The sequence below is a fragment of the Pristiophorus japonicus genome, unplaced genomic scaffold (genome assembly GCF_044704955.1).
Source record: "Pristiophorus japonicus isolate sPriJap1 unplaced genomic scaffold, sPriJap1.hap1 HAP1_SCAFFOLD_47, whole genome shotgun sequence".
Taxonomy (NCBI): Eukaryota; Metazoa; Chordata; class Chondrichthyes; family Pristiophoridae; genus Pristiophorus; species Pristiophorus japonicus.
The window spans coordinates 1,958,489-1,974,640 of record NW_027254374.1 but is presented as its reverse complement, the minus strand read 5'-3'; positions in this window follow the sequence as shown (position 1 = coordinate 1,974,640).

Here is a 16,152-nt window from a genome sequence, read left to right as displayed (position 1 = left end):
TTAAACTCCCAAATTTCCATGCCCCCCCGAATCTTCTGTATCAGAAAGCTCTAGTCATGCCGACTCAAACTATAAATAACAAATAAAAATAGAATTGCTAGAAATCTCAGCTGATCAGACAGCATCAGTGTTTTTACCAGGAGACTAAGCTCGCCTCCGATTGTTCATCCACAACAAGTTTACACATAATATGGAATCATGGAACGGTTATAGCACGGAAGTAGGCCGTTCGGCCTGTCGAGCCCGTGCCGACTCTCAGCTAGTCCCACTCCTCCGGCCTTTACCCATACCCCTGAGATACTTTTCCTTCAGATACTTATCCAAATCCATCTTGAAAATAAGATTAATTCTGCCCCCGCCACACATTCAGGCAGCGCTTTCCGGATCCTAACCACTCGCTGCCAAATGGCCTCCTCCTGTTCCTATGTTCCAGTCTATAAAGTCTAGGAAACACAAGATCAATTCCTGCCACTCTCACAGCCTTCCTAAATATAGCACCATCATTCTATTCTCGTAAAACCAGTTCCTGAAGTATCGGCCAGCTGTGTTGGTTCGAGATCTGGTTATGTTCCTAAGACAGCATCTATCACCGTGTGTCTGTAGTGTAGCGGTTATCATGTTCCCCAAACACTCCAAAGGTCCCCGGGTGGAATCCCTCACCATATGACAGTCCTCTCATCCCAGGAATCAATCTGGTGAACTTCCGTTGTACAACCTCGCAGGCAAGTGTATCCTTCCTCAGATCAGGAGACCAAAACTGTGCGCAGTACTCCAGGTGTGGTCTCACCAGGGCCCTGTACAATTGTAGCAAGACTTCCTTACTCTTGTAATTTGGGCTATATATTAGGTATTATCGGCCGAATATCCTGTTTTTCTTCTGATCCAGTTGTACAAAAAGTTATTAACATTCGACAGTCGCTCAGCAACTGGAGAACATGTATCTCCAAGTGGATGTCTCACTACCAGGACTCTAACCCGGCAAGTACTGTGAACAGACTGGTGCCTTTTAGAGGCAGGGCTGCTGCTAGCAGTCTCATTCAGGGAATAGAGAACAGAGCCCGGTGTCCCAAAATCCTGAGTCCACCACATTGGGCCAACTGGCCAACCGCATGCTGGCGCTGAAGACGAAATCACAGGGCCCACCAGTGCAGCTATAAAGACTACACTTGCAAAGTCTGTAACATGAAGGGCCACCTCCAGCGAATATGCAAGAGAAATCGTACTCACCGAGTCGATGAAGAGTTGGCCGATCATCCGGAATCCAGCGACAATGAGGTGTACGGAGTGTTTACCTTCACCACCGAGAGTTCCCCGTTAAAATCAACTATGATCCAGTCACGATGGAGGTGGATACAGGGGCGAGTCAGTCATTGATGAATCAGGCGGCTTTTGAGAAACTCTGGGACAATCTAATCGAACGCTCTAAAATGATCCCGATCGAAGTGAAACTGCTCACCTTCACAAACGATACATCCCAGTGGTTGGCAGCGTGGATGTCCAGGTGTCCCATGGCGGCGCGATGCACAGATTACCTTTGTCGATCATTGCTGGGGAAGGTCCACATCTATTAGGAAGAAGGTGGATGAAAAACATCACTTGGAGCTGGGAAAAGCTTCAACCTCCAGCGATCGACGTCCTCCGCGGCCCCAAGTTGGATCCAGCACAACACCTGAAAAACCAACCGCCCAACTCGACGTGAGGCGCTGACACAGACGGCTCAACCCAACGGCGAGATGATCCAGCCCAAACGACCTGACCTCACCTTCCACGCTCCGGTGGCAGGACTCCAGAGGAAGAACATTCACGTAGAAGATAACATCCCAGCTTCCGTGGCAGAACCTCGGGAGAAAAGGATCACCGCAGCCTACCTTATGGACAGAAAGAAGATGGCGTCCGAACCACGAGGTGAAGCGCCTGAAGTCAAGATGACGACAGCCAGATCACAAGGGAGCAACACGTGATGCCGAGCGTCGAACCGGATTGGGCTAAAGATTTCAAGACCCTCTTAAAGAAGACCGGTAACACATCACAATTAAAGGGACAGTTCCACTCTTAATACAGCGATGATGGTGATACATATGTAAAAGATGTAACTGACAATTTCAAGATTGTAAATGTAACTAAGCATGATGAGTCGGGCGATTGCGATCAGAACCAATGTATTGTCAGAGTAAACGAAGAGATGACGTGCGATTTACATGCATGCCGACAAAACCAAGGCCGTCAGCACCCAGGTCCAGCGATGATGTAGACTGCCCCTCCGAGACCAATGTGATGCCCCAGGGAGTGTGCCGACACACAGAGGGAGCATACCAGCTGCAGGGCCAGTGATCAGCGGACGGCAAAGGCACCACTGGCGGTACCATGCCCCCGATCGGCTCTACCGCTCTGGCCACCAGGGCCAGTACTGGGAGCAAGCGGATAGCACCCTCCTGCCCTCCCAACGGTCTATGGGATGACAAGGCTCCCACTATCGCTGAAGAGCAGCAGCCCTCAACGGAGAACAGGGAGGCCGCACACTCCTTTGGCTCTTCATAACACTAGGCAACGCCAAAGGCTCTGAGACTCAGCCAGGTCAGCAATCTGAGTGCCCCCAGCTTGCAGTGGACACAGCGCCGCCATCAGACAACCTGGACGCAGTCTGGTTACTCTGGAAGTCGTGTCCTTACCCACATGCACCTGCACAACCCAGTGGCAAGACTGTGATACCATGTATATACCTTACCTGTAAAATGTATTTGTTCCACTGCTGCAGAACCCAAACCGTGATGTAACTAATCCGATGTTTTTTTGTTTTTTCTGTCTGTACAGGTCTGCACATGCAGGTTTTGAGCCACACACATGATCAATGTATTGGCGTGGGGGGATGGATGTATGTAGCCATGGACGCACGTGCATCACACCCAGAACCCCCACTGCAACCTCTAACCATCCACTGCTGATCATTTCCCAATGTCGTGGCAATAAGGACTTGGGGGTCCACAGGGAGAGAGCCAAGCCAAAGCATTGACAAGGTGCAAGGGCTTTGGGCAGTCAAGTCTCGGGCCAGAGCACACAATGAAAAGCCCAGTGGCACAAGACTACAGAGAGAGTGATGTTGCGTCTATATAATATAAGTATACTCCCTGTACACTCAATGTACAGTTACATAATACGACTGGATATATCTTCACACATTATACACTATGCTTGCACCAACAAAGGGTGCAACTGGTGGAGACTTAGTGGTCACCTGTACACGACAGGGCACCGGGTATAAAAGGGAGCTCACTATACTGTACCCTCACTCAGGAGCTGTGATAAATGGACTAAGGTCACCACAGTTCAAGTACAATACCTTGCCTCATGGAGTCATTACTTGAGTGCTTACAGACACAATAGAAAGAGATTAAACATTAAATGGTAGGACATTGAGAATTGTAGTGGAACAAAGCGACCTGGGAGTGCATGCCCACATATCCCTTAAGGTAGCAGGCAAAGTGGATTAGCTGGTTAAGAATTCATGCAGAATGCTTGCCTTTATTAGCCGAGAGCAGGTGGGTTATGCTTGAATATAAAACACCTTTTTGGCCACAGCTGGAGTATTGCGTGCAGTTCTCGTCAGCGCTTTACAGGAAGAATACTGTTATTGCACTGGAAACGTACAGAGGAGATTTCAAGGATGTTATTGGGAGTGGAGAATCTTAGCTCTGAGGACAGATTGGATATGCTGGGTTTGTTTTTCTTGGAACAGAGGAGGCTGTGGAGAAGACATTATTGACGAATATACAATTACGAGGGGCCTTGATATAGTGGATAGAAAGGGCCTATTTCTCTTAGCAGAGGGGTCAACAAGTCGTTGTTGGAAGGTGTAGGGGGGATTTGAGGGGTAAATTCTTCACGCAAAGGTTTGTGGGGCTCTGGAACTCACTGCCTGAAAGGGTGGTAGAGGCAGAAACACTCACCACATTTAAAAAGTGCTTGGATGTGCACCTGAAGTGTCATAACCTGCAGGGTTATGGACCGAGAGCTGGAAAGTGGGATTAGGCTGGAGCGCCTGTTATTTGCCGGCATGGTCACGATGGGCCGAAATGGCCACCTTCCACGCTGTAACCTTCTGTTACTATAATTCTATGACAAATAATCACCCAACGTGCAGCTCGCACCTATGACCCTGAGATTAAGAATCTCATGATCTACTGACTGAGTTAGCTGGGCTTCTGCAAAATGCACCTTTTTGTCGTTGATTGCAGCCACGCGCCTGTTGGCTCTGCCCCAGATGTTTAAACTTGCTTTCGAGGAACTGCCAGGATCCTCTTGAATGGTGGACCAGACTTGAGGGGCCGAATGGCATACTCCGACCCCTAGTCCTTACATGTTCATGATCTTATGACCTTTCACAGGAGAACAAACTCGCCCCTGAGCATGCATGAGGAGAAAGCTCCATAAAATATTTCCACCCAGTGAGCTTTCGCATGTGATGCGAACGTGTTAACCTCTACACTGCGGAAACATCTCCACTTTCAGCACCAGGTCAGACGGAAATGTTAAGTGAGCAGGTGAACTGCACGATCCCACTTTTAAGGAGTTGACCGTGGTGTCAAACAATGAGTTTCACTTAATGATTAAAAACAGGAGGTATCAGAAGTATGATGTGAACACACACCTCCAGAGGTAACTGCAACCAATAAACACACAACCTTAGACCGCTCTGCCAACATGACTATTTAGGGTTGAGTGTGGCCTACTGCAGGTTTATTTTGAACTTTTGTGTCCTGTCACATGAAATAAATGACGGCAGCAGGCGTATCTCTGCCTGACAATGGGGAAACAGTGAGACAGACCTTGGAGCAAGGTCTGGTTATCGTAAAACAGCAAAGAAAATATTAATTCCCTAATTATCCGAAAGAACAGTGACATCGACGTGATCTGGTGTCAGACGCGTTACCGTTGCGCCACGAGGTCTATACAGCACATAGGAAATGTTTGTCTTTCTGACGGTTTCACAATACAAGGAGCTTTAAAATCCCCGCCCATTCTCACCGGGTGTCAGAAGCAGCGCTCACCTGCCAGTCACCGTATGTTTTTTTGTGAAACTTTTGTGTTGCTTTCATGGGAAAGCATCATTTATTAACCCATCACCTTCTTTTGCACAATGAAAGAAATGTTAACTGAGGCAGAGTCGATACTTCAACCATTTTCTTCTGTACTTTGCATAGAAACATAGAAAACATAGAAAACAGGTGCAGGAGTAGGTCATTCGGCCCTTCGAGCCTGCACCACCTTTCAAGAACATCACGGCTCATCATTCACCTCAGTACCCCTTTCCTGCCTTCTCTCCATACCCTTGTTACCTTTAGCCGTAAGGGTTAAAATTTAACTCCCTTTTGAATATATCTCACAAACTGGCCTCAACAAATTTCTGTGGTGGAGAATTCCACAGGTTCAGATTTCTCTGAGTGAAGAAGTTTCTCCTCATCTCGGTCCTAATTGGCTTACCCCTTGTCCATAGACTGTCACCCCTGGTTCTGGACTTCCCTAACATCGGGAACATTCTTTCCGCATCGAACCTGTCCAATCCCGTCAGACCTGTATATGCTTCTATGCGATCCCTTCTCATTCTTCTAAATTCCGGTGAATATAAGTGTAGTTGATCCAGTCTTTCTTTACATGTCAGCCCTGCCTTCCGGGAATCAGTCTGGTGAACCTTTTCTGCAAACCCTCAATAGCAAGAACGTCCTTCCTCAGATTAGGAGACCAAAACTGCACACAATATTCCAGATGAGGCCTCACCAAGGCCTGCACCCGCGCACATACAGAGGCAGAACTCCAGGATATAGTCGACGAACTTACTGAAGTGTATGAAAGCATGGGCCTTCCGCTAAACATCCGTAAGACAAAGGTACTCCACCACTCTGTCCTCACCGCACTGCACTATCCCCCAGTCATGAAGATCCACGGCGCGGCCCTGGACACCGTGGACCACTTTCCATATCTCCATAGCATCATATCAACAAGAGCAGGCATCGACGACGAGATCCAACACAGCCTCCATGCGCCAGTGCAGCATTCGGCCGCATGAGGAAAAGAGTGTTTGAAGACCAGGCCCGCAAAATTGCCACCAGGCTCATGGTCTACAGGGCTGCAGTAATACCTGCCCTCCTGTAAGGCTCAGAGACATGGACCATGTACAGGAGACACGTCAATTTGCTGAAGAAATATCACCAACGATGTCTCCGCAAGATCCTACAAATCCCCTGGAAGGACTGACGCACCAACATCTACGGCCTTAATCAGGCTAACATCCCCAGCTTTGAAGCACTGAGCACACTCGATCAGCTCCGCTGGGCAGGCCACATAGTCCGCATGCCAGACACGAGACTCCCAAAGCAAGTCCTCTACACGGAGCTCCTTCATGGCAAACGAGCCAAAGGTGGGCAGCAGAAACTCTACAAGGACACCTTCAAAGCATCTCTTATAAAGTGCAACATTCCCATTGACACACAGGAGTCCCTGGCCCAAGACCACCCGAAGTGGAGGAAGTGCATCTGAGACAGCGCTGAGCACCTCGAGTCTCAATGCCGAATGCATGCAGAAATCAAGTGCAGACAGCAAATAAAAAGAATGTTCGGCAAACCTGTCCCACCCATCCCTTCCCTCAACGATTATCTGTCCCACCTGTGATCGTGTCTGTGGCTCTCGTAATAGAGTGTTTAGCCACCAAATAACTCACTTTAGTAGTGGAAGCAAGTCTTCATCGATTGCGAGGGACTAACTATGTAGATTCGAAAATTCGTGGAAACCCCATAGTGTTTGGATTCACTGAAATGGAAATTTGATTTGGGACTATTAAACATAAAGTTTGGGATCCTGAAAAGCATATGGAAGAAATCTACGAGTCTTAACCAAGTTTGGGATTTTAAAATGTATGTTTGGGCCTGTTGGGAAAGCTGCAGTGACAGAGGGTTGTGATTTAGAATTTGGATATTGTAGCTAATGACTTTGTCTGGGCGAGCTGTTTAACTGTAGTCAGGCCCCCAGAAAACATTAGCATTTAAACAATCGACCATGGAAGAGATTTTCCACCTCACCCACATGAGCCAAATATCACATACATATTCCAACACCTTTTCAACATGTATAGAAATATCTGGCTCAGCCCAGACTTCCCGAAGCCAAAGCATTGCTATTACAATGGACAAGAGTTCATTGTTTCTTAAATAAGGAGTATCGCCATCCCAAAGTCTATCAACATCAGATTAAAACATTGAATCAAGTCTCAGTTAGCTAGCCCGCCAAAACTTATACAAAGAAGACCACTTAAAATCAATGGGCAGCAAAACTTAAACAAAAGAAACATTAGATTTGGCACGAAGATTAAGCAGCTTCTCAGAGTATAACTGGGGGCCTATTGTACCAAGAACAATCTATTTTGCTGACCATTACTTTGGAACAACAAGATCAAGCTCGAGAGCACACGGCGAGAAAACACAGGAAGAGACATCACGACATCGGAGAAAAGAACTTCAAAAAACCAATCAGTGGAACATCAATACCAACTGACTTGGCAACAGCCATCAACCGGACCACCGCGACCGACGAAACTAACCAGGAAAATCAACCGCCAAGAAAACCGGGGTCCACGCAAGTTTTCCAATCTGCAATTTGTGCCACGACTGTCAAGTCGGTAAAAATTACCTAAAGAACTTAAAACCCTCTTGATGACAAAGGAAATTGGGTACTCACCAGAGATAAATCCAAAATGTGTCCAACCGCATAAGCGGACTCACCCCAACTGGCTTCAATACACAGCAGACGTCTTCTACCACGTCCGGCGTATGGCAAGGCAAACCGGCTATAACCAAAGAGCCCCGAAACCGTGAAACAGCCGTAGCTGTCAAAGGAAGGATCTGGTGAGCATGAATCCCTGGAGCCCTTGAGTTTGACCAAGTCAACATAGAAACATAGAAAATAGGTGCAAGAGTACGCCATTCTGCCCTTCGAGCCTGCACCAACATTCAATATGATCATGGCTGGTCATTCACCCCTTTCCCACTTTCTCTCCATACCCCTTGATCGCTTCAGACATAAGGGTCATATCTAACTCCCTCTTGAATATATCCAATGGACTGGCATCAACGACTCTGCGGCAGGGAATTCCACAGGTTAACAACTCTCTGAGTGAAGACGTTTCTCCTCAACTCAGTCCTAAATGGCCTACCCCTTATCCTAAGACTGTTCTGGACTTCTTCAACATCGGAACATTCTTCCCGCATCGAACCTGTTCCGTTCCGTCAGAATCTTACACATTTCGATGAACTCCCCTCTCATCCATCTAAACTCCAGTGTATAAAGGCCCAGCTGATCCAGTCTCTCCTCATATGTCAGTCCAGCCATCCCTGGAATAAGTCTGGTGAACCTTCGCTGCACTAACTCAATGGCAAGAACATCCTTCCTCAGAATGGTGATCAAAATTGAGCACAATATTCCAGGTGGGGCCTCACCAAGGCCCTGCACATTTGCATTAAGACAGCCCTGCTCCTATGCTCACATCCTCTCGGGATGAAGGCCAACATGTCAATTGCCTTCTTCACCGCCTGCTCTACCTGCATGCCAACTGTCAATAACTGTTGAAACATGACACCCAAGTCTTGTTGCACCTCGCCTATTCCTAATCTGCCACCATTCAGATAACATTCTGCCTTCGTGTTTTTGCCACCAAAGTGGATAACCTCACATTTATCCACGTTACATTGCATCTGCAATGCATTTTCCCACTCACCGAACATGTCCAAATTAACTTGCCGCCTCTTAGCATCCTCCTGAAAATCATACCGCCACCCAGTTTAGTGTCATCTGCAAACTTGGAGATATTACACTCAAATTCCTTCATCCAAATCTTTAATGTATATTGTAAAGAGCTGGGGTTCCAGCACTGAGCCCTGCAGCACTCCACTAGTCATTGCCTCCCATTTCAAATAGGACCCGTTTATCCTGACTCTCTGCTTCCTGTCTGCAAACCAATTCTCTATCCACGCCAGTACATTACCCCCAGTACCATGTGCTTTGATTTTGCACACCAATCGCTTATTTGGGACCTTGTCAAAGGCCCTTTTAAAGTCCAAATACACCACATCCACTGGTTCTCCCTTGTCCACTCTACAAGTTAAATCCTCAAAAAATCCCAGAAGATTTGTCAAGCACGATTTTCCTTTCTCAAATACATGCTGACTGGGACAGATCATGTCACTGCTTTCCCAATGCGTTGCTATTTCATCCTTAATAATTGATTCCAACATTTTCCCCACTATTGGTGTCAGGCTAACCGGTCTAGGATTTCCATTTTTCACTCTCCCTCCTTTTTTAAAAAGTGGTGTTACATTAGCTACCCTCCAGTTCATAGGAACTGATCCAGAGTCGATAGATTGTTGGAAAGTGATCACCAATGCATCCACTATTTCCAGGGCCACATCCTTAAGTACTCTGGGATGCAGACAATCAGGCCCTGGGTATTTGTCGGCCTGCAATCCCAATCAATTTCCCCAGCACAATTTCCCGCCTAATAAGGATATCCTTCAGTTCCTCCTTCTCACGAGACCCTCGTTAACCGAGTACATCCGGAAGGTCATTTGTGTCTTTCTTCGTGAAGACAGAACCAAAGAATTTGTTCAATTGGTCTGACATTTCTTTGTTCCCCATTATTAATTCACCCGAGTCCGACAGCAAGGGACCTATGTTTGTCTTCAACAATCTTTTTCACTTCACATTTCTATCGAAGCTTTTGCAATCAGTTTTTATGTTCCCGGCAAGCTTCCTCTCATACTCTATTTGCCCCCTCCTAATTAAATCCTTTGTGCTCCTCTGTTGAATTCTAAATTACTCCCAGCCCTCAGTTTTGCTGCTTTTTCTGGCCAATTTATATGCCTCTTCCTTGGTGCTAACACTATCCTTAATTTCCCTTGTTAGCCACGGTTGAGCTACATTTCCTGTTATATTTTTACTCCAGACAGGGATGTACAACTGTTGAAGTTCATCAATGTGATCTATAAATGTCTGCCATTGCCTATCCACTGTCAATCCTTTAAGTATCATTTGCCAATCTATTCTAGCCAATTCACGCCTCATGCCGTCGAATTTAGCTTTTCTTAAGTTGAGAATCCTGGTCTCTGAATTAACTGTGTCACTCTCCATCTTAATAAAGAATTCTACCATATTATGGTCACTCTTCCCCAAGCATGAATCCCTGCAGCCCTAGAGTTTGACCTAGTTAGAGAGTAAGTGGGAGTTATGAGTTCTTTCTGTTGTGTCTATTCCCTGCAAAATAGTATTCCCATTGTTTAGAAACTTTTTGTAAGATTTTACATTTTTATTGGAGTATATTTGTGTTATTTGCTTTCTTGAAAAAAAGTCCATACCTTCTTTGTGCAAAATAGTTGTCTGCTGTACTTTGTCACACTCTGATTAATAAATCCAAGGTAGAGAACCAGGGAGTGGGAGCGACTTGAAACAGTTCTGGTCAGGAAGGCAAGCTGACAGACCCACCACTCCCTGCAGAATGGCGACCGCGGCAGTATCTTGGTCAACAGGGTGTGATGCAGTCGGCACTGTTTTTGAGGAAAGAAGCAAAATGGAAGAGAGGATTTCCTCTTACATATTCAAGAAAGTCAAAACAACAAAGAAATGGAACTGAACCTGTTGCGCGCTATGCGTGCTGTGGACGCTCCACCTATTTAGTAATTCACGAACCTCGTGCCAGCTCCGCCGAGCTTCTGAAGCCTGCACTGTTTACGGGCGTTCCAATTGCACTATCATGGGAATAGTTGTGATGATGCCGGTCATGGGTGGGATAGCCCGACCCGCACCGGTATCCAGGTTGGAGAACATTGGGGTAATTAAAGGGGGTGCACACGTTCATTTCACAGCGGTCCCTCTGTATGTCATAAAGTGAGAGAACGCTATAACAGGTGCTGACCTCTCTGCGAAATGGAGCCGGGGTATACACATAATATTGTGTCCCCAGCACTCGAACACCTATTCGAAACCACAGTGTGGGTTTAAAGCTGCTGGTGCACAGCCTATCAATTGTACCATGGAGGTAATTGCACAAGACCATGTTCCTCCACAGGTTGGGACATATTGTGCCACCACCAGTGCGCCCCACTACATGCATGGACAGCACATCTGGTGTCCGATGAGTGAAAGCAGTTTTTGCTTTAAACCTGAGGCAGAAGTTCAAGTGGCCCAGGAATGTATTGTTGCCATTCCCGAACACCCCACTGTTCACCTCACTGTCAGTGAAAACATCACCAACCTGCAGGATGACGTCACACATTTTGGTTAAGAAGTCCCCCCTCTACCCGAACATCTTTCCGCCCGATTGAAAGCTGTAGAAGTATCACAGAAACATTTCTATACTCGAGAAAAAAAAACTATTTATATAGGGGGCGACATTTCAGAGATCACAGTTCCACCCTGGTGGGATATTTTCAGAAATATAGAGGTCCCTCCCTTGATCAGAATAGCATCCCACATTTTCGTTCTCCGCAAGCTCGTGATGATTTTTATTTCTGGTGTCCTACCTGCAGGCTGAGGGACCGAGGTCGTCGATCCCGGCACCAGAGGGTGCTGGACGAGCCCGAACAGAACTTAAGGATTGTATCAGGGAGGGAAACACAAAATATGATAGAACACTGCAGTAAAATCGCAGTCACCCGGTGAGGTCCGGTTTAGGTTCCACCTGCTGTAAAAACACAGAGGTCAAGTGTTAAAAGGGTTTTAGTGTGTGTGTTTTACTGTGTATTTTTGTGAAACTGGAGTAATAGAAGGGTGTTGGAACGTCTCTACGCTGTAATGTAAATTATGACTGAATTTACATTTAAACAGTAATACATTTCAAGGGGGAATTTACGTTTGGATTTAGCTCGGTAAATTACAGGGGCAGGTTGACTCTTGGGTGTCAGGAATTTTGCTCACCAAACATGACACTCAAGCATGTAGAATGTCACAGGGGGGACTGCAGGTTTGCAAAATTCGTGGGAAAACCCCCCAGTGTTTGGCTTCATTGGAAAGGAAATTTAATTTGGGAATATCAACCAGAAAGTTGGAGATCCTAAAATGCTTATGGAAGATATCGACGAATTTTTAACCAAGTTTGGACTTTTAAAGCTGAATGTTGGGTCTGCAATGAAAGGTGTGGGGTCAATCTCTAAAAGGCCAGTTTGGACATTGGAGCAAATCGAATTGTCTGGGAACTGTTTACCCTCGAAACCTGTCCACAGAACACATTAGCATTTAAACAATCGACCACGGAAGAAACATTATCCACCCACCCACAGGAACCAAATGTCACATACATATTCCATCACCTTTCAACATGCATCGAAATATCTGGCTCAGGCCAGACTTCCCGAATCAAAGAGCAGTGCGATCACAATGGACAAGAGCTCATTAATTCAGAAAAGTCTATCAACGCCAGTTTAAAACTTAATCAAGTTTCAGTTAGCTGGGCAACAAAACTTCAACAAATGAAATGTTAGATTTGGCGCGAAGGTTTAACAGGCTCTCAGAGTATAATCAAGAGAGCTATCTCTATTCTGAACATCACAGAAATAACTTTTCTGACCAAGCTCTTCGGAACAACAAGATCGAGAGCACATGGCAAGAAAACGTAGGAAGAAACATCGCAATATTGGAGAAACGAATTTGCCCCAACAGGCTTCAATACGCAGCTGAGCTCTTCTGCCACGTCCGGGGTACAGCAAGGTAACCCGGCGACAACAAAAGAACCCCGAAACCACAAAACAGCCCTAACTGTGAAAGGAAGGATTGGTGAGCATTATCCATGTTGCCCTAGAAACTAACTTAGTTCGAGAGTAAGTGGGAGGTGGGTGGTATTTCTGTTGTGTTTACTACCTGTAACAAAGTATTTTCCATTGTTCAGAACATTTTGTAAGATTTTACAGTTTTATTGGTGTGTCTTTGTGTTATTTGCTTTTTTGAATAAAACCCAAACAGTTGTCTGCTGTACTTTATCACACCCTGATTAATAAATCCAGGCTGGAGAACCAGGGAGTGGGAGTGAACCACAACCGCTTTGGCCAGGAAGGCAAACCGACTCCACACACCATCCCCTCCACTATTTCACACTGTTCATCACAGCTTCTACTTCAGTCTTGCAAGGTACAAAGTGCGTTGGCATTCTAATGCATGAATGCAAAATGCTTGGCATGAAAACAAAATTCAACATTTTGTCAAGTTAGGGAGTAGGTGACGAGGTTTGGGGTTGATGTGCGTCGCTTTCAATCTTTGAAATTTCACCAAGCCGAAAAACGGTGAATCCAACTGTCCCTGCAAGCATTTTGTTCACGTTTAATCACAGGAATATCCGCAGTCAGGAGCTGTAAAGGAATTAAAACTTAATAGAGGCTTCGGGACAGTAAGGAAGTCTTGCTACAATTGTACAGGGCCCTGGTGAGACCACACCTGGAGCACTGCGCACAGTTGTGGTCTCCTTATCTGAGGAAGGATATACTTGCCTTGGAGGTGATTCAACAGAGGTTGACCAGATTTATTCCTGGGTAGACAGAACTGTCTCAAGTTGAGAGTTTGTGTCGACTATTCCGATACTCTCTGGAGTTTTAAAGAATGAGAGGTGATCGCATTGAAACGGACAATATTCTGAAGTGGATTGATAGGGTAGCTGTTGAGAAGCCCGGCTACATCAGTCGGTAGAGCTTAATCTCAGGATCGTTAGTTTGAGCCCCACGTTGGGCAATTACTTTTCCTTAAATGTTATGTTGCTTTCACTGGAAAACATCATTAATGAATCCATGATCTTCTTTTCCACAATGAAAGACATGCGAACTGAGGGAGAGTTGATAATTCAATAATTTGTTCTGTTCTCTGCATAAGAACACAAGAACTAGGAGCAGGAATCGACCATTTGGCCATTCGAGCCTGCCTTCTTTTGCACTGATGGAAATTATAACCGTGTTTTTAAATGAGCAGTGCGAGATATTTAGAAGGCGCCTTTCAATGCTTCACAAAACCGTTCCTTTCATGAGAGCCACCCGGGAACGATTCCCAGTTCAGGAAGTAACTTTGATAACACCATTTGTAATTGAAATGGAGTAATTTTATGAAGTTAGATGTATGTCCCAAAGCACTGCAAAATGGTGTCAAAACAAATGAGTTGGTAATTAAAAACAATGTTCGTCAGGAGTGGGATTCAAAATCACTTCTCCAGAAGAGACTGCGATCTGAATGCAGCACCTTAGATCGCTCGGCATCCTGACTGTTGGCTGCTTCAATTCTACGTTATTACTCTGGAATGTTTCAGACCGGGCGCTTGTTCAGTGTTGCGGGAAGGCCAAATGAACGGGATATCCTCTCCGCCGGGGTTTTCCTGAGCCTGTGCTCGGTGAACAGTTCGCTTTGGCTCGGGTCGGAGGTAACTTGCATCCCAGCGATGGACAATAACCCTCTGAGCTCTGGAACTGGGGAAGAGTTAATAATTACTGAGTTGTTTGCGGGTTTCAAATGCAGCTTAGACCTGCTGGTATAAACAGGTTGCGTTGTTTTGCAGAATGAAAGAAATGCGAAAAGGCACAGTCGAAATTCAATATCTGAACTTTCGTAAATCATGACATTTTAATACTTGATGAAGTTTTATCCCCTATCTGATTTTACACACTCTGTATTTGAGGAGATGGTTTTAAATGTTCATTGCTCATGCGACAATGTACCCGGGACTGCTTCTGTTCAATTATATTGCAGACAAATTTTTGCTTCAAAAATAATGTTTCCGCACGGGCTCGAAACAGGGAATTTCGTTCTTGAATCAAACCTGATAATTGCCACTCGATGGAAACTGCTGTTTAGCTCACTGCCCAGAGACAAGTGTTACGCAACATGCTGAAATGCTCAATCACTCTCTCTGCAAAAAATTACTTTCACAAACATTTCTCTGACCGGAACTGCACCAAACAACAATGTTCGCCTTTCAAAGTCATTAAACTACCCAATTCCCACATCTGCAATTTTAAGGACAAGGACTGGAAGCGCTTTGCGATTAGAAAATTGCCGGAAAACCCTGTGGTTCATGACAGGGCTTTTGATGGTTGATTTCTATACATACCTTGTGTGATGTATTTAACCCTTCGCCACCTGTATCACACCACCACCAGAGGGCCTACCTGTTGGAGTCCCAACGGTTCCCAGCATCCATTGGGAGCATGGTATATAAGCACTCTGGAGTCTTATTTAAAGAGCTGATGTCACACTTCCTCATTGTTCACAGTACTCAGTTTCATTCTTTATTATGAGCGGATCAAATGGCGATGAGACAAACGAAGAACCATGCGAAAATGCAAGTAACAGTTGATATTAATTGATAACAGCACAGCTGTCAATGGTTGCGGAATATATTCGTGCAGCCAAAACGCACATTGCCAATCTGGAACTGCACGGCACCGACTCCTCTGAGAAAAATAATTAAAGGCTTTGTCTCTGAATGGGCTATGATCCACCAAACTTGCAGTTCATAGCTGAAAGCACTAATCCATTGCACCACAGAGACTGATCGATACACATATTGCAAGACATCTCTGTAATATCTTCACAGAACACAGCACACACAGCTTCCTGACATGCAGGCTGCTCTCTCGGAAATCTCCGGAAAGAGCCTGTTATGTTTCATGATTAACCATACAGTTGCAGTACACAATACGTCCACATCCACAGTGTGGAGCTACAAGCATTACATGCTTACAGACATTACAATCGCAAACTCGGGTGTCAGTCTGTTAAAGCTTCAGATTGCTCTGACCGGGATGCAACTTTTTCACTCTCAGTTGTACTTTTCCTAAATAAAGGGTGGGGCATTCATTGTGGATGTGTGGAAGCAGTCTGGTCCCGCACACTGCAGACACTTCCATGTCACCGCCAACCAGTTCTCCCGCAGCCGGTGTGATCTACCTTCCAGCCTTCCGGTGCCTTGTCTGTGATGAAGTATTCTGATTGTCCCGAAGCCGGTCCTCAATAGGGTTTTAAGTTGTTTCGGAAATTTTTACCTGCTGGACAGTCGAGGCACAAATTGTGGAGTGGAAAACTTGCGTGCACCACTGTTTTCTTGGTGGTTGATTTTTCTGGTTGGGTCCGTCGGTCCGGTTGATG